The sequence below is a fragment of the Chiloscyllium plagiosum genome, unplaced genomic scaffold, assembly GCF_037043375.1.
Source record: "Chiloscyllium plagiosum isolate Xiang-an unplaced genomic scaffold, Cpla_swu_hap1 HiC_scaffold_3, whole genome shotgun sequence".
NCBI classification, from domain to species: Eukaryota; Metazoa; Chordata; class Chondrichthyes; order Orectolobiformes; family Hemiscylliidae; genus Chiloscyllium; species Chiloscyllium plagiosum.
The window spans coordinates 97,332,174-97,357,674 of NW_028270141.1; positions in this window are offsets into that span (position 1 = coordinate 97,332,174).

Consider the following 25,501-nt stretch of genomic DNA (forward strand, 5'->3'; position numbering starts at 1 on the left):
AGAGACAACGATAAATAAAATACAAAGAGCAACAATGGTACTTTTCATAGATCTTGGTAAAGATTTTGACAGTCTGAGTTATCTTGGTCTATGTCATTTGCTCTCCAAGCTAGGATGTCTGAACAAGTTTGTCAAAATCCTCTGTGTGCTGCCTGATTGCATGGTTGGACATGTTTGTGCCTGTGGTGAGATGTCTAATACCTTTACATAACAAGAAAAAATGCATCATGGCTCCCCAACTCTTCAGTGTCTTCTTTGCTCAAAAATGCTTAAGGAAGCCACCATAGATATGCCCACAGGCATTAACATTATATTCCATTCTTGGAATTTGTTTAATCTCACTAGACTCTGTGGCTCCACCAAAGTCATAGAGGCAGTAAACAAAAAGCTTCAATATTCAGATGACTGTGCCTTAGCTACCCACAACAAGATAAACAACATGGTACACAGGAGTCTCTGGTAAACAAATTCTTGAGTGCTGCCAAAATCGGGCAACATGCTGGAGTCTTGGTAATACCATTGGACTAGTAATCCAGCAAGCCCAGAGGAATATTGTGGAGACATTAGTTCAAACTCCACTATGACAGCTGACATATTTTGAAAGTTCATTGAATAGAATCTGGAACTGAAAGCTAGTTTCATTAAAGGTGACAAAGAATTCATCATCAATTGTCATAAAAACCCATCTGCGTTCAGGAAGGAAATATGCCATCCTCACTAGGTCTAGCCAATACGTGACTCCAGACTCATTGTAAAGTGATTGACTATTAACTAACTTTGATGTGGCTGTTATGTGCAGGACTTACCAGTGATATCCACAGCCCATGAAAGAATAAAAAACAACCTGTGGCAGAATCTTCCCTTCTTTGAGGTGATGAGAATAATGGTGAATGAGCCGATTTAATAGGGCAAGTGTTGAAACATCAATTTCTTGGTGACAAGAAAATCTCACTTGATGACGCCCTCATGCATTCAATGGCGAGTTGAGAATCTCACTGATGAGTGTCGAGAAGCTTATTTCCATACATTCATATCTTATTATTAGGTTGACCCACCATTATTGACATTGCAATTCCAATTTTCCTTTCTGCAATCAAAAAGCTCAATGTTGCAAGGATTCAATTGGTAAAACAGACTGGTTCCCCGATGGCATCCATTGCAGCTTGAACAATATCTATTTTCTCTTTACATGGAACTGATTCTATACAAACTATCCCCATTATCAATGGTCATATCTTCTTGGATTTTTCATCGACACAACTCAGCCGCAGCAAAGAACTAGACCTCAATGTCATCATTCTTGGTCTCAGTCCAATTCAGCCATGACTTTAGGGGTTCAAGCACAGAGCTGAGGGCTAGCTAGGATTTGCATACTTTTGACTGCTGTTTTGTGATAGGGACAGCCAGCTACCTTATGTATCTATATAGGATTTCTAGTGCTGACATGGGGCTAGGCAATTTCTACATCTTAGCTTGCTTTTTTAATGCTAGGATATAAACACCAAAATAGAGGCAGATGGTCTTTGTGACTAACCCTGCCTGTTAGCCCAGAAGAAGTGGCAGGTATCTGGTAGTGGTGGGGCCCAGTGAAGAATACATGTATCAGAGACAGTGTAGACATGTTCCTATAAGGCACGGTATTACCCCACTGTCAGAGCTGCAGCATGTGCCAGCAGTTTGCGTGGCAAACACATTGCATGTGAAAGTCAAAGAGGTTGGGGGCATCAGGGTTGAATCCAATCAGTGAAGGAATACTGCTTTAGACAGTCAAATCTGATTCAAGTCCATGGGTTGGCAATGGTCACTCAGATGCCTTGTCCTCCATAACTCGATGACTCTGTGTCCTTGAACTTGGGGTTTTGTGCCACAGTCAGTAAAGGATAAACAGTCCAGGTGTTACATGTAGGTCAAGTCAGAGGTATAGATCTGTCAATCCAGGGAGTGGCAATGATACGTTGGGGCTGTTCTGTCAAATCAGTACGGTGTGGGTCATGGATTGCTAATAGCTTTGGGTTGCTAATAGTCAGGTGATTATCAGGGTGCAATCCATGACATCCTGGAGAAAGCGGGTAGTTTGAGTCTGGGGACAGACTTCATTTCACTGGTTCATTGAAGGAATGGTGACAGGAAAAATTGCAATTGGAGATAGTAAGATGGGACTTCATAGTTAATCATGGAAGGTTTCAAACTGTTTGCGGATAACAAATTATAACCCTAAGCAATCAAGAGCGTTACATTGTGCCCACTGAATTCACCTTCTGATTAATGCTTAACAAGTCTTATTATAATAACCAGTTTAAAAGCTGAACCTATTGTTTCCAATTTACCAGCACAATCTATGGCAAGTTCCAAAAGACAACAAATAGCAGCTGCCTTATCTTTATGGAGAAAAGTAAGTCAATAAGAATTGTAAGTCTCCAAGGATTGTGATATTGGAAGGGAGGGATGTAGGGTGCATTTTTCACAGGAGATCAACTGGCAGAACCTTGCTTCCAAAGGGGCATAGACATTTGGTTGCGCCCCCTATGATTTAGTAAGGTTCCAAACCTCAAAGCTGCTTTTGAGGCCTGAGTATGATGCCCTTGAAAAGACTTAATGCCACAAGTGTGAGGGCATAACATTCAGCTGGATTGTTAAGGATATGGGAGCTCAAGGATTCTTTCAATAACATTGCATGATCTCTGGTTTTCTCCACTCATTATTTTCTAATGGAGCTGAAATGGAAACGTCATTCCCAACTTTCTTGTGACCTTCTTCCTACAGAGAAGGAATCAAAAAGACAATGGAAATAAGAGCTTCAGCAAGATCAACAACTTCCAATGCCTGCCACACAGCCTCCCGAGGAAGAAATGGTTGAACAAGGAAGCACAGAGGAATAGGCTTCACTGCAGTTGTCTGCAAGTGCCAGAGTGGCAAATGCTTCTGAGATTAAGGATGTCCTGCTCCATTATCTCAGAGCTGTGCCAGCTACTGGATAAGCACTTCACCTCAAAGACTGGATGGAAATCCCATCGCAGTGTTTGTCATTTCTGCCCTATGGTTCATTTTTGGACCATCCATGGTCCCTTGTAGCATCTTCCAATCTTTCACTCATAAGTGCATCAAGCATGTTACTGATTTATTTTCATAAGAGTTCACCTCTTCATTCTCTCAATGTTGATTTAGAGAGTCAAACAGGTAGGGAACTGGGACATTCCAGCATCACTGACATCCCCAAGAGCAGAGTGCTATCAGTTAAATAATTAAACCTTTGAGAGAGTCCTATCATCAACCAGCAGTGTTTGTGAACAGGAAAGGATTCCACTCACTTAATCTTCAAGTATGTGTGACCATCAAAGCTACATTTTGGAACTGTGTGCCAGATATTTCGTGAGTTGCCATGTGTCGCACATACTGGAGAACTAATAGTTGTCTGCCTCTTTCCAAGGTCCTGAGATAGCTGCTGAGGGACAGAGTGGGAACCACCTTCAAACTGGCTCATGACAACAGTAAGAAATGTGCAGACAGGCAGGCAGGTGGCAGGGCTGGAAGGCATGGGGTGGGAGTGGGAAAGCTTTGTGTTGGAGTGGAGAGGTGGTGAGCTGCTGGTGAGAGAGCAAGCATCCAGAGACATCGGGTCTGCAAGGGCGGAGGGGTGGTTGCTCTCTGGGGGTTGGTGTTAACTCTGGGTGTGGTGAGTAGGGTGCTTTTCAAGCCAATGGGTGTTGGCTTAGTTTGATTCAGGAGATGTCAGTTCCAAAAGGTGGGAGGAGTTTCTAATCTCTGTCAAATCCGAGGGGCTGAGACCTTTCTTCTGGGGGACACAGTGTCAGGATATTGGGGCAGAGAGTTGGTTAGGTAGCTGGGGTTACAACAGGTCCAGTGAGGTGTGAAATGTCAGGTTGGAGTCCAGGCAGGGAATAAAGGTTGCTGGCTCTGACAAGTGAAGAGGGTAACTATGCAGGGTTAGGGGCATGGGTTCTAATAAGTGTGGCATCTGTGTCAATTCTGGGTCAATTCTGGCTGCTACAGGGATGGATGGAATGGGGATTGGTTCCATTTGGAGGTGGGTATTGGAATGGTAGTGAGTGATGTCTCAGGATGAGAGTGGGTCTTGGGATTGGCCAAGTCCGAGGGCGGGGAGGTGCAAGGGTTAATGTTGATCTCATTCAGTTAGTCAGGAGTTTTTAATCTCCTAACATTTTTTAGATAACTTGAGCTTAAGTGAGTCAGAACCCTCCAAAGTTTGTAATGCGAATGTGCTCTTTTGGATATTTCCTGGAGCACGTCGAATTTCAGAAAGTTCCATTTCCTGGCCAATTTCCAGGGAGTCTGCTCTGTCTTGGATTCTGCAAAGTCTCCAAACAGCTCTACTTCAATGACTGTTTTACCATTAGAATATCTGGCCCTATCTGAAACACTAGACAAGCACTAATCACACTTGTCTCAAGAGTGCTGCGAAATTAACACTAACGTAGTGTGCTCTCTGGTGATGCCACTAATGATGAAAATATTCATGCATATATCCCAAGATCATGATTCAAATAAATGTGGCATTAAACTGAAAATTAAAATCAAACTTTCCCAGACCATTGTCCTGACCGCCAATGTTCTCTCTAAGCACTCGCGCTTAGCAGCTCTGATGTTCCATGCACAGTGATCTACATCAGCATGCTGATCATAGCACTAACTTCCAGTTCTGGAAGGCCCACAGATCCAGGAAGAAAATTATAGGGAATGCTGCTGACCACTCTGCTGTATGTCATGGAATCCTGAATCTGTTATAGGTGCCACAGCAAAGCTCTGGAATATTATTAGCAAAGGAACATAAGGTTCGATATTTGAATTCAAAGGCAGAACAAAATAGCAAGAATGCAGTTCTTTATCATGCTGGGCTCAGTCAACAGCATGGGGACAGCTACCTGAAAATTTCACGGAGATGAGGAGATCACATTACCTTCTTTGAGGATGAAGCTTGAGAATCCTCAAACAAATATTTAGGGAATTGTCACATAAGTGATGCTAATATACCCTGAAAGAAATCATGTCTACTTCTTATGTAACTGACCATTTCGCAAAACCCAATGGTTTGGTCCACCTGAAGACAAGCACTTAAATTTAGTTGACCAGTTTTCAAGGACAATTTTCTTGAAATTTGTGACATCCTATCTGTCAAGAGGAGGAGCAATAGTTGGGCAATTGCAAAGGTTTCCAAGATCAACAGACGCAACATAAAATGTCAGTTGTTTGGTTTTGTATGTCAATTCCGCATTGTACACTACAACCACAAAAGAATCCAAGAGGATGATGAAATTATTTGTAGTCTGGACATGCTCAAATAACAAGGAGTCTGCCATGATTTGGGGAGGGGTGTAAAATTTGAAACACCTTCACTTGCAAGACTCCAGCAAGCCACATAACACACTACATTGAGCCTGTATCACCATTCCTTCAAAATCCTTGAGCTTCCTCCATCAATACATTGTGGTTGCACCTACATAGAAATATTGAAAATAGCTGTTCTTTGAGCCTGCTCTATTTTTCAATCTGATAGTGGGTGGTCATCCATCTCAGAACCTGTTTCCTGCCTTCTCCCCACACTCTAGGAGAAAAAGTGAGGACTGCAGATGCTGGAGATCAGAGTGGAAAATGTGTTGCTGGAAAAGCACAGCAGGTCAGGCAGCATCAAGGAGCAGGAGAATCGACGTTTCAGGCATGAGCCCTTCTTCGGCCCAGAAGTTCCTCAGCCACGATTCCTGAAGAAGGGCTCATGCCCGAAACGTCGATTCTCCTGCTCCTTGGATGCTGCCTGACCTGCTACGCTTTTCCAGCAACATATTTTCAGCTCTGATCTCCAGCATCTGCAGTCCTCACTTTCTCCTAGAAGATTTTAACTTACTGCGAATCCTCTTGCAAGGATGCCTTCCTTGAAGAAGCTCTTTTCCTCCCTCTACAAGGATTTCAGTGAGTCCCTCTCTCACTGCACACCCTAGGTCATCTCCTCTGCCCAGAAGTTCCTCAGCCACGATTCCTGAAGAAGGGCTCATGCCCGAAATGTCGATTCTCCTGCTCCTTGGATGCTGCTTGACCTGCTGCGCTTTTCCAGCAACACATTCTTAGCTTCTCCCCACACGCTTTGATCCTTTTAGCTCTAAAAATTATATTTAGTGCCTTCTTGAAAACATACAATGTTTTGGCCTCAACTTCTCCTCACCTCAGCCCTAAATGGCCTACACCAAAGATGCTTGATTCTGCATTCTCCAGTAATCAGAAATGTCCTTTCCATACTTACCCTGTCTAGTCCTGTTAAAACTTGATAGGTTTCTATGAAATGCCTCTCATTCTTCTAACCTTTAAGGGAACTTAGTCCTAACTCGTCAAGTCTCTCTTCATGCATCAGTCCTATTTTCCTATGAATCAGTCTGGTAAATCTTTGTTGCACTCCCTCCATAGCCAGAATATCCTTCTGATATCCTTCTAAGGTGATCAAAACTGCACACAGTACTCAAGGTATAGTGTTATGAAAATGTGGGTGTACTGTACCTTTAAGAGAGTTAAAAGCTAGCAGAAGTACCTGTTACAGCACCAAGTGTTCTTAGCAAGATATAATGTAACCTTCTGTTTCAGTAGCTAGGGTAGCTGGTTGCCTGGAAATGACAGAACAGATTTGAATTAGGCCAATCAGTTTAAATTATACCTCAAAAAATACCAAAGTCCAATCAAGTTTGAATTTAGTATATTGACAATCTTATAAAAGCCAATGACATAATCCAATGCTTTGGGGGTATAATACCAGGGAACTTTGAACAGTTTAGGGAGAACTGCCAAGCCACTAGCATCTGCAGACCACCAGGAGAATAGCTCTCTTAAAGGTACCTTTATCGATCAGTAACCTGTGAAACAGCAATCCCTAAGAACAAGAAAAGAAGACTGAGGAAGATATAAAAAGGAGATTCAACATCTGACTGGTTTTGAAAATTATAATTTTTGGTAAATTTAATTGAGGGTTTTATCGGACTAGTATTATAGAAGGGAAAGTAAAAGATAGGTTAGAGGAAGGAGTTGTTAATAGTTGTTAGTTAATTATTCTCTGTTATACTTTAAGAAATAAAGCTGTTAATTTTTACTTTAAATAGTTCTTGGCCTCTTGAATTATCACAGATTACTGCATGGGGTAAATATTGTATGTGTTGCTGGTTTAAATTAAGTAGGGGAATTTACCTGTGTTGTAACAGTAGTCTCACCAAGGCCCTGTACAATTGCAGCAAGACATCCCTCCTCTTAAACTGAAATCCTTTCACTATATGGGCCAACATAACAATTGCCTTCTTCACTGACTGCTGCAACTGCAGGTCTACTTTTAGTAATTGGTTTATAAGGACTCCCAGGTCTCAATACACCTCACCCTTTCCCAATCTATCATCATTTAGATAATAAGCTGCCTTTCTATTTTTGAAACCCAACTGAATAAACTGAAATTTCTCCATATTATACTTCATCTGCTACACATGTTCCCACTCACTCAATTTGTCCAAATCACACGGAAGCAGCTCTGCATCCTCCTCACAGTTCACCTTCCCCACCCCCCGCATTGTGCCTGTTCCATCCCAGAGACTGCAGCAGGTCAAGAAGACAGCTCATCACCACCTTCCCCAGGACAATTAGGGGTCGGCAATAAATGCTGACCTAGTCAATTATACTCACATCCTGTGAAAAGATAATAGTAAATACATTTTTAACGATTTTCTCAACCTCCCTATTAGCTGCAGTGATTTGGGAAAATCAGGTCTCTATTTTGTTGCACCCCTGGTAGAATTGCACCCTCTAAGTTTATGTTGTTTTTCCTCTTTCTTCCTATCAAAAAATATATCACTTCACATTTCTTTGCATTAGATCTTCTCTGCCATACACTCCCCACCATTTCACGAGAATGTCCACGTCTTCTTGAAGTCTATCATTCTCATTGCAGTTCACAATACTTTCAAGATTTGCATTATCCTAAAAGTTTTGAAATTGTGTCCTACACTTAAGTTGAAGTTATTAATATTCAAGAAAAGCGTTATTCCCAGTACTGAACTGGGAATTTCACTATTTACCTTTCTTCGGTCTGGAAAAATAACAACTATACAATATTACTCAGCAAACATTGTTATCAGGCAGTTATGTTTATTCCATGGACTTAAATTTTGCTATCAAGCCTCTTAAACATGATTTGGAAATCTATATAGACATCAACTGTTCCATCCTCATTAACCATTCTCTAAAAGTTCATGCTGGCTTTCTTTATTTGATTCACATTTGTCTGAAATTTCTCTTGCTTTTTTCGTTGGTTCAAAATTTGAGCATTAATTACAATTAAAACACCAATTACCTGGAAAATAAGTCCCAGAATTGACACTGTTAAGTTCTGGCAATTTAAAGCCTGAACATTCTTTGAAAAGTTATGGAATGTTATCTCTTTTAATAAATGCAGCAAATTACATTTTCAGAATTATTCACCACAATGTTAAATCTGTCTGCATTCAAAAATGCATTATACAGCACACGATAGTCTTCAGGGCATTACACAGGAAGTGAAAGTATGTAGGGGCATGGCTGACTCTAACGCTGTCTCACCCCAACACTCCTCTGTAAATGTCTTCAATAAACATTAAGAAGGAAACTGAACCTATGTTTATATTAGATGGACCTGATAACTATTGAGGGGGAGGGGAATCCATTAGGGACCCATGAGGAAAGTTTGGCAAATTGAACAAAGGAGAAAAAGAAAATACAGAATGATTCTTTTGAAGTCAGCAATGTCATATGGCAAGGCCTGGTTTACACATTAACCCTTTGCACATGAAATGCCATTTCTTTACTGAGCCATTAAGTAGAACAATCTTTATGTTATCCTTAAGGGTATCCATTGCTATGATGCAGAAGATTTCCTGGCATATAGTTAATGTGTAATTGTAGGATAACATACCCACCTGGTTATAAATATTACAATGGAGCTCCAAAGGATGATAAAACAACAGCAAGCATGTTTTACACTGAAGACAAAACATAACGGAGTTACTCAGGAGGTCTTTCAGCATCAACAAAGAATGGTTTGATGTTCTAACCAAGGGTCTCTATCTGAAATTTAAATCTAAACTTGCACCTAACAAACTAAATATTTTTCTTACAACATTGTCTCTGTTCTGATTTTCACATTGATAGTATTTTTTCCCCTTTAATCACCGAACAAATTTGTGAGCAGGCCATACTTGAAATAAAGCACCATTTGGATTTAAGCATTTATCATGGAAAAAAACAAAAATGTGGATTGCATTTCATCATGGCTGGCTAAAGATACCACATGTAACACATGTACATGTAAATATTTTTCATATCTGGACATGTTGGGATTTGCAGTTTACATAATGAGTTCCTCAGTTTAATCAATCATTGTTCAGAATTGTCATGAAAATGGGGAAAGCTTAGATAAATCTGCCTAACTATAATAACCACACCCTTTTCTATTTTGTAAAATGATAGTTTTAAAAATGTTCAATGCATTAATGCTTAACAAGCTCTATTGAATCTGTGGATGTCTTGGAGTTTTGGGAAATGGGGAGAGTAGTTTCTTGATTTTGAAGGGGATAGATGTGTCAATAACTCCCAGTCTTAGTAGCAATGCTTAACTAGCCAATAATTTTATTAAAAAAACCTACATCTTATTAAGACAACAACCTCTTTTTGTTAAGACCTATCTGTTATTGTTTCTTAACTAAATTAAGCCAAATAGGCCAATTGACTTACCAAAGGGAATTAGTGCCAGGGTCCTTTTACCCACAAGTACCACAATTGTGCTGGAAAGTAAGGTGAGGGACAGCACAGAATATCAACTTGATCAGAACAATATAGCTGAACAAAGATGTATAAAGATAAGCAAACCTATCAAAGGCAATGTGTGAGGTGAGGTTAGTGGCAAGTGGCCATTTTGCCAAATTATGAGAAGGAAATGTTCCACTGGTTTGTTGCAACTTCTGGTGGAAACCAAATTTCAAAATAGTATCATAAATATAATCTGATTTTCCATGACCCTTTCAATGAACCCCCAAGTATCATTCTCACCATTAAGTCCGTATTTTGTGAAGCAATAAAATTCAGATTGGACTCATCTGTGAGTGCTGACATTGCTGAATTTTGTGGAGCTAGTTCCTCCTCCTCTTTGAAAAATTCCATTTGGCCAACTCAACCAAAAAAAAGCACATAAGGCAGTCTTCTAAAAGACAGAAAGTCAAGGCTAGTCTTGCAATGGCTGTTCAAGAGATATTGCTTACTATTGAAGAAGACTTTCTTTTAGTTGTCCTTAAATGCACTCTGGTGAGATGTACAAAGTAGACAAGTAGAAATACAGGATAATGTCACTTAGCTATTTATAATACTTCAAGAGATTCTATTATGATGGGTGAAACAAAGAAGATAGATTGGAGATGTCTACTCCATTTCGAACCAAATAGAAACCATATACAATCTGTTAGATCGGCAGAAAGAAATTTTGTAGTTTTAAAAATGGCCATGCCAGTGAACCCTGATTTGCACACCTTATTGCTATTGAGTTATAATTCACATGACATTAATTGAGATTATAAATTGCAGCAGCCTCAGTAAGGAGGAATGCAAAGCACAAAATTAGTCCTTCAAACTTAATCTCCTTCTCCTGAAAAAATTGATGCTTATGTTAGCTTTGTCATCTTGGCTTTTGCATTGTGTCTAAAACATGTTGACAAGTGCATGCCAGATCTGTCATACAGTACTCTTGTTATCTTGGAAGTATATTGTGGCAAAACAAAAATGAATATCAATGTATACATGTGACCTAGTCACACAAGTGTTTTAGCAGACTGGCCTCCAAGAGATTACATTGCCACTAATAACCTCGTTGAGATGTATAGAAGCTGAAAAAGTGCACAAGAAGCATAATCTAATTCTGTTAATGCAGATCCTGGGCAAGAAACGTTGCATGTTCCCGCCTCAGGCGACTGACTGTGTGGAGTTTGCACGTTCTCCCCGTGTCTGCGTGGGTATCCTCCGGGTGCTCCGGTTTCCTCCCACCATCCAAAGATGTGCAGGGTCAGGTGAATTGGCCATACTAAATTGCCTGTAGTGTTAGGTAAGGGGTAAATGTAGAGGTTTGGGTGGGTTTCGCTTCGGCGGGTCGGTGTGGACTTGTTGGGCCGAAGGGCCTGTTTCCACACTGTAATCTAATCTAATCTAATCTAATCATGTACACTCTGTTACACATGCCATTTTGTTCCCTTAAATATTGTGCTTCAAATTCAGAAAGGTTATTTAAAATTCCCAGACAAATTCAGAGTCTGACCATTTTGATGGGCTGCAATTAAAGCGCAACAGTGATAGACTATTTGTGTGGAATGGATTTGTAAATAAAATGCTTTCAATGCAAAGAATGAATAACTACAAAATAATTCAACAATAAATGGCAATATTATTAACACAAAAATGAATTTTCAAAATAAAATGCCAAAAGGGATTATCCCAAAGAAGTAATTTAAGTCAAATATCTCAAATGATCAATGTTACGATGGGTAATTGGCAAGTGCCAGTGTAGAACTCAACTTGGGAAATAGAGCTTACATTTGGCATAATTGTGTGATCCATCAGTGCAACTTACAGTAGACCTCTTACATTAACCATAGCATAATTGTGTCTGACAAGATGTGCACCTTAATGTTATGGCCTGTGTTCCCTGTGAAAGCACTTTCATTAAGTAACTGATCTCTTCTTTCCATAGGTAAAATGACAATGATATTTTCTCTTATTACTGATGAAGGGTCCTGTCACTTACTTGATGTATCTTAGCAGACTAGCTGATCTGCAAAAGAGCCTCTGGGGTGGCTTTGTAGATTCTGATAACATAACAGCTTAATATCATGGTATCCATCCCTTCGAGTAGAAGAGTTGTCAATATTCTGAAGATCATCAGCAGGTCAATCTTTGGCTCATAGCACAGCAATGTGACAGAGTCTCTTGTGAGCAATGAAAACAGGTCTTCTCTGAATTATCCAGTTTTCCCATAATCAGAAGCTTTAATAAGGCAATTCCAGCTAGACCTGTCAGTGAGTCATGTGCCAATTTTATATGAATGTATTTTGAGCTTGAAAATGTGTATAGGTTGTTGGAGGCAGCTGTGAACATGACACTGCATGAACAATGCCTGAATAGTTATTCTATTAAAATTATCCACTAAAAATATCATTTTTTTTCTTTTTTTTTGTTAAATATGGCCTGCTCTGAGCCTGGCTCCAACCTATCAGTGATGTAATCTCAAAAACAGTCTCCTCCTGTGGAAGAATAAAGCACATATACGGCTTGGCAAATGCAATCCATTTTTACGGCTTTGCAAAATAATGTCTTCAGTTATTCCAATCTTCTTTCAACAGGTAACTTCTCAATGAAAATGATTAATTCAGCAAGTGTATTGGTTAGGTTATTCCAAGTGATGTGCTTGTTGCTGAATTTGAATTGGAAACGCAGTGTCCCTACAATATCTTTTCTTTTCCTACATTAACTTTATTTAATATTGTGCACAAGTTTCTAGTGAAGGGAAATCAGTAGTACTGCAGCATTAAGCTGGCTTCCGGAAGGCATGGTATTCCACTAGAAACGTAAATCTAATTTTAATATCACATTTGGTGCAGGTGCCCTCTAGGTGAACACATGACACAACTCAATATAATTGTTTTGTGCAGGAAATGCAGCCTTTTCATATACTGTTCATTGCTGATTTCCAGAGAAGAGCAGTAGATACAGGTCAGGGCACTTGCAGGTGGCTACCAGATGCTTTCTATGCTGCCTGATACAACTGATATTGATGTGGAATGTCTTCAGTTCCTCAGCATATGTCAGATAAAAAAAAAATTCTAATGAAAGCGCCAATATTCTCTTTTGTAATTAATGCATTTCACTTTTTAAGAAGGGAAATACCACGAGAGGAATTGCTCAGTTCATTATCATTGTAACACATTAAAAATGTAACAAAAGCAAATACAATTCTGAAGAAGGGTCACTGGATCTGAAACATTAATTTTGCTTTCACTCCACAGATTCTGCGAGACCTGCTATGTTTCTCCAACAATTTCTGATTTTATTTCAGACTTCCAGCATTCGTAGTTTGTTAAAAGTGTAACTTGCAGCAGTTATAAAGCAGCAGCTATCACACTGAGGATGAACTTTAAATGTTCCTGATGCTTATTAATAAATGGTTACATCTTTGAGGATAATCTGAGGTAGGTCACAGTGATGGGGAAGAAAATCCAACACTGGATGTATATGACACCATTATTTAATTCACATAGGCATGCGGCTGACAATTGTGGTTTCCCCTGTTTCATCAGAGAAAAATGCGAGTGGAATCATTTTTCTGGCTGGCATTCTATGGCAAACCCACTCCAAAGCTACCACAAAGCCAACAGATATGAGTAAATTCTGAGCCACTGATTTTTCAGTAAAAAAAAGATTCTGAATCTGTTTAATCTGATAAATTTGAATGGTCAATTCTGGTATTTGGAAGTAAATCATCTGACAGTTATATTGACCTCTCCAATTATTGGCCGAGTTTTTTTCCAAAAGAAAATGTGTTAAAGCTCGGATTTTACTATTATTAAAAACACATTTTAAATGCTACAGTTTTGAAGTTGTGTTAAATCTACCCACTACATAACAAAATAGTCACAATCACCTTTAGTCATCTAGTTCCAAATCTCCTGTCATTCCTTTTGCCTTAACCATGTATTTTAACAGTTAGGGACTCAAGTACACAATTCTTTGAAATTTGCATCACATTTAGACAGGGTAGTTAAATGGGCGTTTTGCATGTTTGCCTTCATTGCTTCGACCTTTGGGTATAAGAGTTGGGATGTCAATGAGTATGGGATGTTAGGAGGTTGTACAGGACATTGATGAGGCTTCTGCTGGAGTATTGTGTCCAGTACTAGTTGCCCTGTTTTCGAAAGGATGATATTAAGCTGGAGAGAGTTCAGAAAAAAAATTACCAGGATGTTGCCAGGAAAAGAAGATTTGAGTCTTAAGGAGAGGTTGGATCAGCTGGGACTTTTTTCACTGGAGCATAGGAGGTTGTGTGGTGACTTTACAGAGGCTTATAAAATCATGAGAGGTACAGATAAGGTGAATGGCAGGGCTTTTCCTGAGAGTGTGAGATTGCAAGACAAGGGGGCATAATTTTAATGTGAGAGGGGAAAAATTTAAAAGGGCATAAGGGGCAACTTTTTTTTTACACGGAGTGATTCGTGTGTGGAATGAACTTCCAGAGGAAGCGGTGGATGCAGGTACAGTTACAACGTTTAAAAGGCATTTCAAAGACTAGATCATAAACTTACAGAGAAGCTTCATTATACATAAATCTAGATAAGCATTTTCTGTTTAGATTGGCAATACCTGTTCGACAATACATGTACTGACAGCACATTGCTGAAAATTTGAGTAAATTATTTGGATTTACCTATACGTTCCGTACAACATTGCCTTATACTGCAGATATTCAATAAGAGTGTGTCAAGAAACCTTGGTGTGCTGCTGTTCAAAGCTCTTCTGACTTAACGAGAACCACAGAGCCATGTTCTCCTGACGTACACACACTATACAACTATAAAACATAAATCTGTGGGTCTATATGTTGACTAGTCTAACTTACTTTTTATACATATAAATTGTCTCATAATATTCATGTGTCATTCGAGAAATATCCAGCAATGTTATTTTCATGTCATAGAACCATACAGCATGGAAACAGACCCTTCAATCCATCCAGTCAGTGCTGACCATAATCCCAAACTAAACTAGTATCACCTGCCTGTGCTTGGCCCATATTCCTCTAAATATTTCTTATTCATGTCCTTATCCAAATGAAGGGTAATCACTTTTCCTAGAATGTGGCACTTCAAGACAAGGGGAATATTTTTAAGGTGAGAGGAGAAACATTTAAAAAAGACATGAGGGTAATGTTTTTATACAGAGAGTGGTTTGTGTGTGGAGTGAACTGTCAGAGGTTTTGGTGGCTGTGATCCAGTTATAACATTTAAAGGACATTTGGATAAGTACATGGATAAGAAATGTTTGGAAAAATATGGGCCAAATGCAGGCAGGTAGGACTAGTTTAGTTTGGTGTGGTCTGGTTGGACCAAAGTGTCCATTTCTGTGCTGTATGACTCTATGACTCTCTGACATGGTGACATGAAAATAATATCGCTGGGTGTTTCTCCAATGCCACATGTATATTATGTGTTAATTTATATATCAATGTAAAAAGGTATGTTAGACTAGTAAACATACACACCCACAAATGTATGTTTTATAGGTGTGTGTAGATCAGGAGAACGTGTCTCTGTGGTTCTCTTTATGTCAGAAGAGCTTTGAAAAGCAGCTCACAATGTGCACTAGATGCAGCCTTTATGAATATTGGTATGAGGCAATGCTGTAGGTAACTTATAGGCAAATAGAAGTAATTTACCCAAATTCTCAGCGATGTGTTATCATTAGTTGCAATGCAGAACAGGTATTGCCAGAAAATGCATATCTAGATTTATATATAATGAAGCTTCCCTGCAAATTTATGGTCCAGTGAGTTGTACTGAATGCAACCCATATTATGTGAAAATGGTTATTGGAGTATGGGTGTCTGTGCTAAAAGCAACCCATGTTATAACATCACTGGTGTGGGGTGAGAAAAAAAGCAGGAAGGATCGAATCAGACAATAAAGTTGTTGAATTTGATATTCAGTCTTAGATGTTGTAGGGTTCCCAAGCAGAAAATGAGATGTTACTGGAACATTGCAACAGAAATGCTGGCCAGGGAACATGGTGGTATATTGAAGTGGCAGGCAACTGGCAGCTCTGGTCCTGACTGAGGGCAAACATGTTCAAAAGGCTCATAGTCCTTAACAGTTTTTAAAAGGGAAGATTATATTAGGGGTGTGGAAAGCATTACAATAGTCAAACAGTTGGTAGGTGTGTTTTACATGCTCACACCTTCCCTGTACCCATCTTTTGTTCTGTTCCTTGTCTCATTTCCATTTGTTTTGTTGTTGTTTCATCTCCGCTGCCTTCCACCCAATTCTGTTTTATACTTTCCATCAATTCCTTTTCCACAGAAAATCAGAATGAAACAGAACGAAGGGACACATAGCTATGGAGCAAGTGCAGGCCATTTGGCCTTTCAAGCCTGTTCCATCATTCATTAAGACTGTGATATCAACTGAAATTTCCTATCCACCCCATAACTCCTGACTCACTCGCCTATCAAAAATCTATCTAACTCAGTCTTGAGTAAATTCAATGACCAAGCTCCAATATTTTCTGAGGAAGACAATTTAGTGGCGCAGGGGCTCAGTGGTTAGTACTGTTGCCTCACAGTGCCAGGGACCCGGGTTTGATACCAGCCTCTGGTGACTGTCTGTATGGAGTTTGTACTTCTCCCCGTGTCTGCATGGGTTTCCTCCAGGTGCTCCAGTTTTCTCCCATATTCCAAAGATGTGCGGGTTAGGTGAATTGGCCATGCTAAATTGCCCATCGTGATGTGTAGGTTAGGTGCATTAGTCAGAGGTAAGTATAGGGTAGAAGAGTGGATCTGGGTGGGTTATTGTTCAGAGGGTCAGTGTGGACTTGTTGGGCTGAAGCGCCTGTTTCCACACTGTAGGGATTCTTATCCTCTTAGAACTAAGACAAACAGAGTTATTATCTCTGGTTTGTTGCCTGTGCCACATGCTAGTGAAGCGAGGTATAGAGAGAGAGAGCCATTGAACACATGGCTACAAGGATGGTGCAGGAGGGTGGGTTTTGGATTCCTGGATAATTGGGGCTCTGTCTGTGGTAGGTGGGACCTCTACAAACAGGATGGCCTTCACCTGAACCAGAGGGGTACCAATATCCTGGGGGAGAGGTTTAAACTAATTCAGCAAGGGGATGGGAACCAAAATTGTAGTTCAAGTATATGGGAGGTTGACAGTAGTGAGGTCAGAACTAAGATTTCAAGGTTGCAAGAAGGCACCAGCAAGCAAGAGGTTGGTTTAAAGTGTATCTACTTCAACGCCAGGAGCATCTGGAATACGGTGGGTGAACTTGCCGCATGGGTTGGTACCTGGGATTTCAATGTTATGCCCATTTCAGAGACATGGGTAGAACAGAGACAGGAAAGGTCATCGCAGGTTCCAGAATTTAGATGTTTCAGTAAGAACAGAGAAAAGGGTAAAAGAAGGGGTGGTAAGGCACTGTTAGTCAAGGACAGTATTACAGTTGCAGAAAGGACATTTGAGGGAACTCCTCTACTGAGGTAGTATGGGCTGAGATTAGAAACAGGAATGGAGAGGTTACCCTTTTGGGAATTTTCCATAGGCCTCAAAGTAGTTCCACAAATGTAGAGAATAGGATAGCAAAGATGATCCTCAACAGGAGTGAGAGTGACAGGGTAGTTGTTATGGGGGACTTTAACGTTCCAAATATTGACTGGGAATACTATAGTTCAAGTACTTTAGATGGGTCAGTTTTTATCCAATGTGTGCAGGAGGGTTTCTTGACACAGTATGTAGACAGGCCAACAAGGGGTGAGGCCACATTAGATTTGGTACTAGGTAATGACCCCGGCCAGGGGTAAGATTTAGTGGTAGGTGAACAATTTGGTGATAGTGACCACAATTCGGTTATGTTTACTTCAGTGATGGAAAAAGATAGGTATATACTGTAGGGCAAGCGATATAGCTGGGGGAAAGGCAATTATGATGCGATTAGGCAAGATTTAGAATGCATAGGATGGTGAAGGGAACTGCAGGGGTTGGGCACAATTGAAATGTGGAGCTTATTCAAGGACTCATCTGCTGCGGGTCCTTGATAAGTATGTACGGGTCAGGAAGGGAAAAAGTTATCAAGTACAGGGAGCCGTGGTTTATTAAGGAAGTTGAATCTCTCTTCAAGAAGAAGAAGAAGGCCTATGTTAGGATGAGATGTGATGGCTCAGTTAGGGCACTTGAGACTTACAGGTTAGCCACGAAAGACCTAAAGAGAGAGCTAAGAAGAGCCAGGAGGGGAAGTGAGAAGTCGCTGGGCGAAAGGATCAAGGAAAACCCTAAGTCCTTCTATAGCTATATCAGGAATTAAAAAATGACTAGACAAAGATTAGGGCCAATCAAGCATAGTAGTGGGAAGTTGGGCATGGTGTCAGAGGAAATGGGGAAGCGCTAAATGAATACTTTTTGTCAGTATTCACACTAGAAAAAGACAATGTGGTCAAGGAGAATACAGAGATGCAGGCTACTAGATTAGATGGGAGGAGGTGTTAGCAATTCTGGCAAGTGTAAAAATAGATAAATCCCCTGGGCCGGATGGGATTTATCCGAGGATTCTCCAGGATGCCAGGGAGGAGATTGCCGAGCCTTTGGCTTTGATCTTTATGTTGTCATTGTCTACAGGAATAGTGCCAGAGAGTGGAGGATAGCAAATATTGTTGTCTTGTTCAAGAAGGGGAGTAGAGACAACTCTGGAAATTATAGACCTGTGAGCCTTACTTCAGTTGTGGGTAAAGTACTGGGAAGGGTAATAAGAGATAGGATTTATAATCATCGAAAGAGGAATAAGTTGCTTAGGGCTAATCAACACAGTTTTGTGAAGGATAGGTCGTGCCTCACAAATGTTATTAGTTCTTTGAGAAGGTGACCAAAAAGGTGGATGAGGTTAAAGTGGTTGATGTGGTGTATATGGATTTCAGTTTGATAAGCTTCCCCACGGTAGGCTATTGCACAAAATACAGATGCATGAGATTGAGGGTGATTTAGCGGTTTGGATCAGAAATTGGCTAGCTGAAAGAAAACAGAGGGTGCTGGTTGATGGGAAATATTCATCCTGGAGTTCAGTAACTAGTGGGGTACCACAAGGGTCTGTTTTGGGTCCACTGTTGTTTGTCATTTATATAAATGACCTGGATGAGGGCATAGAAGGATGGGTTAGTAAATTTACGGATGACACTAAGGTCAGCAGAGTTGTGGGCAGTGACGAAAAATGTTGTAGGTTATAGAGAGATATAGAGCTGCAGAGCTGGACTGAGAGGTGGCAAATGGAGTTTATTGTTTGTGAGGTGATTCACTTTGGAATGAGTAACAGGAATGCAGAGTACTGGGCTAATGGTAAGATTCTTAGTAGTGTAAAAACAATGACTGCAGTTGCTGGAAACCAGATTCTGGATCAGTGGTGCTGGAAGAGCACAGCAGTTCAGGCAGCATCTGACGAGCAGCAAAATTGACGTTTCGGGCAAAAGCCTTTCATCAGGAATAAAATAAAAGTAGATGAGCAGAGAGATCTTGGTGTCCAGGTACATAGATCCTTGAAAATAGCCACCCAGGTTGATAGGATTGTTAAGAAGGCATACGGTGTGTTAGTTTTTATTGGTAGAGGGATTGAGTTTCAGAGCCATGAGATAATGTTGCAGCTGTACAAAACTCTGGTGCAACCGCACTTGGAGTATTGCGTACAGTTCTGATCACCGCATTATAGGAAGGGTGTGGAAGTTTTGGAAAGTGTTCAGAGGAGATTTACCAGGATGTTGCCTGGTGTGGAAGGAAGGTCTTATGAGGAAAGGCTGAGGGACTGGAGGCTGTTTTCATTGGAGAGAAGAAGGTTGAGAGGCGACTTAATTGAGACGTATAAGATATTCAGCGGATTAGATAGGTTGGACAGTGAGAGCCTTTTTCCTCGGATAGCGATGGCTAGCACGAGGGGTCATAGCTTTAAATTGAGGCATGCTAGATATAGGTCAGATGTCAGGGGTAGTTTATCTACTCACAGAGTGTTAGTGGTGTGGAATGCGCTGCCTGCAACAGTAGTATACTCGCCAACTTTAAGGGTATTTAAATGGCCATTGGAAAGGCATATGGATGAGAATGTAATAGTGTAGGTTAGATGGGCTTCAGATTGGTTCCACAGGTCGGTGCGACATTGAGGGCCAAAAGGCCTGTACTGCGCTGTAATGTTCTATTTTCTATGTTCTATGTTCTAAATACCACTGAACCTCTAAGGGTTAAAATCTCCTCATCTTCATTTCTCTCTATATTTAAACATGTACCGTTTTCAGTACTAACAAAGGTCCACAATCTGAAATGTTAATGCTGGCTAAACTTAATGTTTTTTGGCTCAGTGTCAGTATAGTTGAATTTCATGGAGGGTTTCCTTCTGCAAACGTAAAGGTATCACTTGCTGTCTCTTAAAATTACTTGATTAACTACCGACCCTGTACGCAAAGTGCATCGTTTGCCTGATTCTAGCTCCATTTTACCAGTGTACCCAGAACAATTCACCACTACTGGGATATCCCCAAATAGACTGGCGTTGTTTGCACTCATACTAGCTTTGAAAAGGCACCGTGTACTTAGATAAGCAGTGTCTATCCAGAGTTGCCCCTGCATGGTTCCTGACATTTTCTCTGGACATGATAGAGGAGGGAAAATTGGAATCCTGCTTTGCAGGTAGAGCCTGGAGTGGATGGATTGATGCAGAGGCAGACATACATTACCCCCCAGGACTGTCAGGTGGACCATCTCTGCATCAACTCTGGTGCCCACTTTCGTTTTCCTTAATACCAGCCAGTCTCTCATTCCAGGAAGAAAATAACCTGCAGTACAGCAAAAAAAGTCTAAACTGTTGGTGGGTTGCTCAAAATCTGGATCCTCACTCCTTATGAGGAGAGGCTCTTTACTGTGTGGATTTTGCACATTCTCCCTGTGTCTGCGTAGGGTTCCACCGGGTGCTCTGGTTTCCTCCCACAGTCCAAAGATGTGCAGGTCAGGTGAATTGGCCATACTAAATTTCCCATAGTGTGTAGGGGAATGTGTGTGGATGGGTTACTCTTCAGAGGGTCGGTGGGGACTTGTTGGGCTGAAGGGCCTGTTTCCATACTGTAGGGAATCTAATCTACTTTGACTGTTCTGAGCAGCTGGATGACTGTGCCCAAATACCTGAACTGTTACCAGAAATTGCACTTGACCTGTTGTGTTGGAAGTCCTTGAGAGAAAGCCATTTTGTTTGCCTTAGAGTCATAGAGATGTACAGCTCGAAAACAGACCCTTCAGTCCAACTCGTCCATGCCGACCAGACATCCCAATGCAATCTAGTCCCACCTGCCAGCACCCATATTCCTCCAAACACTTACTATTCATACACCCATCCAAATGCCTTTTAAATGTTGCAATTGTACCAGCCTCCACCACTTCCTCTGGCATTTCATTCCATACACATACCAAACTGTATGTGAAATAATTGTCCCTTCGATCTCTTTTATATTTTTCGCCTCTCACCCCAAACCTATGCCCTCTAGTTCTGAAGTCACTCACCCCAGGAAGAGACTTTGTCTATTTATTCTATCCATGCCCCTCATGATTTTATAAACCTGTATAAGGTCACCCCTCAGTCTCTGAGGCTCCAGGGAAAACAGGCCTAGCCTTTACAACCTCTCCCAAAAGCTCAAATCCTCCAACCCTTGCAACATCCTTGTAAATCTTTTCTGAATCTTTTCAAGTTTCACAACATCTTTCCAATAGGAAGGAAACCCGAACTGCACACAATACTCCAACAGTGGCCTAACGAAGGTCCTGTACAACCACAACATGACCTCCCAACTCCTGTACTCAATACTCTGACCAATAAAGAAAAGCATATCAAATACCTTCTTCAGTATCCTATCTATTTGCGACTCCACTTTCAGGGAGCTATGAACCTGCACTCCAAGGTCTCTTTGTTCAGCAACACTCACTAGAACCTTACCATTAAGTATATAGGTCCTACTAAGATTTGCTTTCCCAAAATGCAGTACCTTGCATTTATCTAAATTAAACTCTATCTACCATTGGCCCATCTGAGCAAGATCCTGTTGTAATCTGAGGTATCCTTCTTCGCTGTCAACTACACCTCCAATTTTGGTGTCACCTGCAAACTTACTAACTATACCTCTTATACTCACATCCAAATTGAAATATAAATAATAAAATATAAATATAAATATAAAATATTAATCATGAAAAGTAGTGGACCCAGCACCGATCCTTGTGCCACTTCACTGATCACAGGCCTCCAGTCTGAAAAACAACCCTCCACCACCACCCTTTGTCTTCTACCTTTGAGCCAGTTCTGTATCACCCAAATGGCTAGTTCTCCCTGTATTCCATGAGATCTAACCTTGTTAATCAGTTTCCCATGGGGAACCTTGTTAAACGCCTTACTGAAGTCCATATAGATCACATCTACACTCTGCCCTCATCAATCCTCTTTGTTACTTCTTCAAAAAACTCAATCAAGTTTGTGAGACATGATTTCCCAAGCCCAAAGCCATGTTGACTATCCCGAATCAGTCCTTGCCTTTCCAAATACATGTATATCCTGTCCCTCAGGATTCCCTCCAACAACTTCCCCACCACCGAGGTCAGGCTCACTGTTCTATAGTTCCCTGGCTTGCCCTTACCACCCTTCTTAAACAGTGGCACCATGTTAGCCAACCTCCAGTCTTCCGGCACCTCACCTGTGACTATTAATGATACAAATATCTCAGCAAGAGGCCCAGCAATCATTTCTCTAGCTACCCTCAGAGTTCTAGGGTACACCTGATCAGGTCCTGGGGATTTATCAACTTTTATGTATTTCAAAACATCCAGCATTTCCTCCGCTGTAATTTGGACATTTTTAAAGATGTCACCATCTATTTCCTTACATTCTATATCTTCTATGTCCTTTTCCACAGTAAGCACTGATGCAAAATACACATTTAATATCTCCTCCATCTCCTGCGGCTCCACACAAAGGCCGCCTTGCTGATCTTTGAGGTGCCCTATTCTCGCCCTAGTTACCCTTTTGTCCCTAATGTATTTGTAAAAACCCTTTGGATTCTCCTTAAGTCTATTTGTCAAAGCTATCTCATGTCTGCTTTTTGCCCTCTGATATCCCTCTTAAGTATACTCTTACTGCCTTTATACTCTGCTGGGGATTTATTTGATCTACCTTGTCTATACCTGACATATGCTTCCTTCATTTTCTTAACCAAATCCTCAATCTTTTTAGTCATCCAGCATTCCCTATAACTACCAGCCTTCCTTTCACCCTAATAATATACTGTCTTTGTACTCTCGTAATCTCATTTCTGAAGGCTTCCTATTTTCCAGCTGTCCCTTTACCTGCAAATATCTGCCCCCAGTCAGCTTTTGAGAGTTCTTGCCTAATACCGTCAAAATTAGTCTTCCTCCAATTTCGAACTTCAACTTTTAGATCTGGTCTATCCTTTTCCATCACTACTTTAAACTTAGTAGAATTATGGTCACTGGCCCCAAAGTGCTCCTCCACTGATACCTCAGTCACCTGCCCTGCCTTATTTCCCAAGAGTAGCTCAGGTTTTGCACCTTCTCTAGTAGGTACATCCACATATTTAAACAGAAAGTTTTCCAGTCACACTTAACAAATTTGTCTCCATTTAAACCCTTTACACTATGGCAGTCCCAATAGGGGAAGTTACAATCCCCTATCAAAACCACCCTATTATTGGGCGGCACGGTGGGCGGCACGGTGGCACAGTGGTTAGCACTGCTGCCTCACAGCGCTAGAGACCCGGGTTCAATTCCCGACTCAGGCGACTGACTGTGTGGAGTTTGCACGTTCTCCCCGTGTCTGCGTGGGTTTCCTCCGGGTGCTCCGGTTTCCTCCCACATCACAAAGATGTGCAGGGTCAGGTGAATTGGCCATATTAAATTGCCCGTAGTGTTAGGTAAGGGGTAAATGTAGGGGTATGGGTGGGTTTCGCTTCGGCGGGTCGGTGTGGACTTGTTGGGCCGAAGGGCCTGTTTCCACACTGTAATCTAATCTAATCTAATCTATTCTTACAGATAAGTGAGATCTCCTTGTAAATTTGTTTCTCAATTTCCCCCGGACTATTATGGGGTCTATAATATAATCCCAAATAGGTGATCATCCCTTTCTTATTTTTCAGTTCAACCGAAACAACATCCCTGGATGTATTTCTCGGATTATCCACCCTCAGCACAGCTGTAATGCTATCCCTTATCAAAAACACCACTCCCCCTCCTCTCTTGCCTCCCTTTCTGTCCTTCCTGTAGCATTTGTATCCTGGAGCAGTAAGCTGCCAGTCCTGTCCATTCCTGAGCCAAGTTTGTGTAATTGCTATGATATCCCAGTCCCATGTTCCTAACCATGCCCTGAGTTCATCTGCCTTCCCTGTTAGGCCTCTTGTATTGAAATAAATGCAGTTTAATTTGTCAGTCCTACCTTGTTCTCTGCTTTGTGGCTGCCTGCCCTGACTGTTTGAGTCGCTTCTGTTCTCAGCTGTACCAGTCTCAGATCGATCTCTTTCCTTACTATCTCTATGGGTTCCACTCCCCACCTTAATAGTTAAAATCCTCCTAAGCAGCTCTAGCAAATCTCCCTGCCAGTATGTTAGTTCCCTTCTAATTCAGGTGCAATCTGTCCTTCTTGTACAGGTCACTTCTACTCCAAAAGAGATTCCAATGATCCAAAAATGTGAATCTTTCTCCCATACACTAGCTCCTCAGCCATGCATTCATCTGCACTATCCTCCTATTCCTACCCTCACTAGCTCGCAGCACGGCAAGTAATCCAGGTATTACTACTCCCGAGGATCTCCTTTTTTAAATTCCTGCCTAACTCTCTATATTCTCCCTTCAGAATCTCAATCTTTTCCCTTCCTATGTCATTCGTGGTCCTCCAGCTGGTCCCTCTCCCCCTTGAGAACATTCTGCACCCTCTCTGAAACATCTTTGATCCTGGCACCAGGAAAGCAACACACCATTCTGATTTTTCACTGTTGGCCACAGAAACGTCTATCTGTGCCTCGGAGTAGAATGTCCCCTAACACAATCGATCGCTTGGAACCGATGTACTCCTCATTGCATTAGAGCCAGTCTCGATACCAGAAATTTGGCTATTCATGCTACATTCCCCTGAGAGGCCATCACCCCTGACATTTTCCAAAAAGCATACTTGTTTGAAATGGGGATAGCCACAGAAGACACCTCACTGCCTGCCTACCTTACCTTTCCTGGAGTTAACCCATCTATGTGACTGTATCTGCAACTTTCCTCCCTTCCTTTAATTGCCATCCATCACATCCCCTTGCTCTTGTAAATTCCTCATTGCCTCTAACTGTCTCTCCAACCAATCTATTTGATCTGATAGGTTTCGCAACCAATGGCATTTATTGCTGATATCATCCTCAGTCACATGTAGTCCCCCTAAACTCCCACATCTGACAAGAAGAGCATATTACTCTACTAAAGGCCATTTTTGTTTCTTTCAATCTGCAGACTCAGAAAAAGGCACTTGACTGAGGACTGCTGATATTCACAACATGCTTCCTCGATTTATGTTTGTGCTAAATGGCACAGCAGTACAACAGAACTGTGATAAAACAAAGAACTGCAGATGCTGGAAATCTGAAATAAAAATTGAAATTGCTGGA